This window comes from Oryctolagus cuniculus, chromosome 12 (assembly GCF_051225735.1).
Source record: "Oryctolagus cuniculus isolate XC-2025 breed Fujian yellow rabbit chromosome 12, ASM5122573v1, whole genome shotgun sequence".
NCBI lineage: Eukaryota > Metazoa > Chordata > Mammalia > Lagomorpha > Leporidae > Oryctolagus > Oryctolagus cuniculus.
In genome coordinates this window covers 54,634,839-54,639,750 of record NC_142878.1, presented here as the reverse complement: position 1 = coordinate 54,639,750, position 4,912 = coordinate 54,634,839, and positions in this window count along the sequence as shown.

Sequence of the window (4,912 nt, the reverse complement as noted above, 5' to 3'; positions counted from 1 at the left end):
TGTATAGGTGCTGCCATTGTGGTGTAGTGGGTAAAGCCGCAACCTGCAACACCAGCATCCCATATGGGCAATGGTTCATGTCCCAGTTGCCCCACTTACCTGCTAATGGCCTCAGGAAAACAGTGGAAGATGGCCTAAGGGCTTGGGCCCCCACACCTATGGGGAAGACCTGGATGAAGCTAGTGACTCCTGGCTTTGGCCTGGCTCAGCCCCTGCCATTGTGGCCATTTGAGGAGAGAACCAATGAATAGAAGATCTCTCTGTGTGTCTCTCCCTCCCTCTCTCTCTCTCTCTGTCTCTCTCTGTAGCTCTTTCAAATAAATAAATCTTAAAATATATATATATACAATATATGTATAAATAAATATCCTGAACAAGTAGGTTTGTACAAAGAATGCAGTTTGGTTTATTGATTAAAAGTTGAGTACTTTAATTCATCACTTAAACAGATTAAGGAAGAAACAATTATTTGCCATTTCAATAACTTCAGAAAAAGCATTATATACAATTAGGTAAATTAGAAAAAATCTTAAATTTTTTATAGAAACTCAAACTCAGAATCTAAGAGCAGGTGCATGAAAAAACATCTTATTTAATGATGAAATGTTGAAAGTACTTCTTTACGTACAGGAATAAGACAAGGACGTCTGTTATCACCTTGTCTACTGAGCATACTAGATATTCCAACAGTACAGGGAGGAAAAAATGAAATAAAGGGTAAGAGGATTAAGAAAGAAGAAACTAAAGTCATTATCTGTACATAGAAAATTCTAAGGAATCAACAGACAAATTATTATAGTGAAAGAGTTCTTAAAGGTCATTGCTATAAAAAAAAAAAAAACATAAAAGAACCATCTGTATTTCTATTCTCCAGCATGTTACACACAATAGCAGCAAAAACTATAAAATAGTTTGGAATAAATCAAATTAAATACATATAAGACCAATCTGAGCAAAGGATACATTTATATTGAAAGACATTAAAGAGGCCTAAATAAATGAAGAAAATCATGTGTAACAAGATTTTATTAAGATGTCTAATCTTCCAAATTTATCCACAAATCAGTGCAATACCAATCAAAATCCCAGAAGAAAGGTCAAGCATTTGGTGCAGCATTTAATGTGCCACTTGGAATGCCTGCTTCTGATATCAGAGCACCTAGGTTCAAGTTCCAGCAAAGGTCACAATTCCAGCTTCCTGCTAATGTGTACCCTGGGAGGCAGTGGGTGACGGCTCATACTGTAGCTGGGTTCCTGCCACCCACGTGGAAGACCTGAACTGAGTTTCAGGCTCCTGGCTTTGGTCTGATCCAGCCAAGGCTGTTGTAGGCTCGTGGGGGTGAGCCAGTGGATGAGAGGTATCTCTATCTTTCTACCTTCCACAAAAGAAAATCCCAGGGGAATTTCTCATGAACATTTACAAGCTGATTTTAAAATATATGTGAAACACTTGTGAAGAACAACATGAAAGAACTGATTAGTTACTAACTTCTTCCAAAACCATTAGACAATGTGGTATTGAAAAAAATAAAAAGAAATCAGAACAGAGAGCTCAAACAGATCAAAATAAGGAATCTTCAAAAAGTTCATGGAAAATATGTATTATGAAAAAACTATATATGAATTTCAAAGTGTTTTGCACCAAAATAAGTTTATCTTTTAATTACATGTCTCATGAACTTTTTGAAGTGCCGCTGTATATATGGAAAATTGGTTTAAGTCTGACCGGACTTGAACGTTTGGTAGAAAAAAGGGTGGCATCTTTAATAAAACGTGCTGGGCCAATCAGTTACTCAGTTGGGGAAAAAAAACTACATACCTACATCACAACAAAGAAAGGAACAAAATGATAAAACTGCATGAAACAACAGAGGGGGCAGGCTCTTGGTGCAGTTAAGACAACACTGGGATGCCAGTATTCCATATTGGAATGTCTGCTCCTCTACTTCCGATCTGGCTTCCCGCTGATGTGCACTCTGGGAGGCAGCAGATGATGGAAGTACCTGTGTCCCTGCCATCCAGGTGGAAGACCTGCTTTGAGCTGTAGACTCCTGGTTTCAATATGGCTCAGCCCTGGCTGTTGTGGGCACATGGGGAGTGAATCAGCATATGGAAGATCTCTAACTGTCTTTCAAATAAAATGACAGACTAAATATAAAAGAATTTTAAAAACAAAAACAGTAGAGGGGTAATGTGCTTATGATTTCAGGATAGAAAAAGACTTTTTTTTTTTTTTTTTTGACAGGCAGAGTGGACAGTGAGAGAGAGAGAGAAAGGTCTTACTTTGCCGGTGGTTCACCCTCCAATGGCCGCCGCAGCCCGCGCGCTGCAGCCGGCACACCGCGCTGATCCGATGGCAGGAGCCAGGTGCTTCTCCTGGTCTCCCATGGGGTGCAGGGCCCAAGCACTTGGGCCATCCTACACTGCACTCCCGGGCCACAGCAGAGAGCTGGCCTGGAAGAGGGGCAACCGGGACAGAATCCGGTGCCCCAACCAAGACTAGAACCCGGTGTGCCAGCGCCGCAAGGCGGAGGATTAGCCTAGTGAGCCGCGGCGTCAGGCGAGAAAGACTTATTAAATACAAGCAGCATAGCCATAAAAGATGGATAAATTCAATTACATTGAAATTAGGAACTTCTGTTCAGGAGACCTAATGGGGCAGGTGCTACAGTGCCACTTCTTGGGATGCTTGCACCCCACATCAGAGATCTAGAATCAAGTCCCACTTCTGCTCCTGATGCAGCTTCCAGCTGATGCCCCTGGAGGAGGCAGATGATGGCTCAGGTACTCGAGACTCGGTCATCCACCTGGAAGACCTGCATGGAATTCCAGTTCCTGGCTTCAGCCTGGCCCAGTCCCAGTTGTGGCAGGAATTTGGGGAGTGAACCAGCAGATGGAAGATTTCTTCTCTGTCTCTCCCCTTCTGTCAATCTACCTTTCTAATAAATAAATACAATTTTTTAAAAAAAGATCTAATAGAGTGAACAGAGAAGCTAAAAATGATCAGATATTTGCAGCGCATAAACTGACAACACATTAGTATGGGGAAATACAGACGGCCCAAATCAATTTGAAATCTAATACAGAAGTGAACAAAACATGAATAAGCATTTTGCCAAGAGAAAATATCAGTGGCTCATTCAAACCCCTCTATTTGCAATACCCAAAAGGCTCAACAACACTAAGCTTAGAAGATGACACAGATTCTTACGGAGGCTCATCCATTGATACCAGAGGCAAAGATTGGTACAAGCACTTTAGAAATATTTGGTATTTCTCAAAAACATCAAACATGTATATACTTTATGATCCAGCCAATCCATTCTTGTGAGAATAGTCTGAAACAGTTGTTCTCAAACATTAGCATCCATCAAGTTTGCCGGAAGGTGTGCTGAACACACACTGCTGGGCTCTTCCCCAGAACTTTGGGTTCAGTAAATCTGGACAGGGACCTGAGAATCTGCATCTCTAGGAAGCTGCAAGGTAAGCTGATGCTGTGGGTCTGGGGACCACTCTAAGTATCACAGCTATAAACAAGACTTCTGTACTTATATACCAGGACATGCACAAAAATCAGTGGTTTTATGGCAAACAATAAATTGGAAATCCAAATATCCATTCAACATAGGATGAATGAGTTGAGATATAATCATACAACGAGGTATTATATAGCTGTGAAAGCAAATTGAGATGAGGTCATGGAGAGGCACAAAAAGGCTTCCAAGGTATCAGGTTTTAAGGCAGGTGGGTATTCTATAAGTATTCAAACTATTCTTTAAAGCATATATAAACATCTTGCATACTTACTTGTTTTTATATAATGCTTCTCTCTCATTACCACCTACTGCTCATTTTTCAATTCTGGCTCTGCACAGAAGATGCCAAATCATCTCAAGACTTGAGTAAAAGGGGGCCAGTTACTGGGTCTCATCTCCTTGTTGCCTTTAATGCTCACTCACAACCGTACCCCAGTGCTTTCAGCTATTCCTTAAGATTTTGGTATCCCCCCAAAAGCTCCTGAACATTCTTCTATGACTGAAGGCCTCAAAATCAACACCAGAAACTGAATCCAAGACTATACATGTGATCGGTCAGACAGTATGAAAAACTCTCTCCGGCTATCTATCACAGAGAGGTTCCTTGGTGCTGTCCAAGAAGAGTTTTTTAACAACTATATCACACTACTCATACTGACTTCATCTATTAAAATTCCTAACAATTTTCATATATGACGTTGAACATACAACTCAGAAAGTCTTTGGAGAACAAAAGTAAGGACTTCAAAATTTTGTCTTGATAGATTCAGCCCTTACACTGGTTTAGACAAGATAGCTAGACATTTGTCCTATCATCCGTTCTCTTAGGAATCCTCTATGTTTTACATTCTTTATAAATATCATCAGTAATATTCAAGTCATTCCATTCAGGCATGGAACAGAACTGGACCAAGGACAAAGACCTGAGCTATATCACTAGAAGTCTTCCAGAGTCATCTGTGTACATCAGTGTACAAGTCAGTCAACTAGTTACTAATTCTCACTCACATTTCCCCATTTTATCCATAGGGATAAGAGAAATTGTTATAAAATATATCATTAGAATCTAAAGAAACGAGTATCTTTCTTTCTCTGATCTCAGCCTACTAACACTTTCACATAATATTGCTCTATCATATTGGACCATGCTAGGGATGACAGAATGGAAAAATGGGAGGAAATAAAGGGAGATTCAGCAACTTTGTAAAGCTGCCACTCCTGCCCTGGGCTGTGTACTGCCAGAAGTCTTTTAACTGGGAAAGAAATAAACTATAAGCAGCCAGGGGAGGAGGGGGCAGAATTACCCTACTGAATGAATGAAAGTGATTCTTTAAAAATCCAAGACTGGAAAAAATGAAGCGGGTCAAACCACAGGG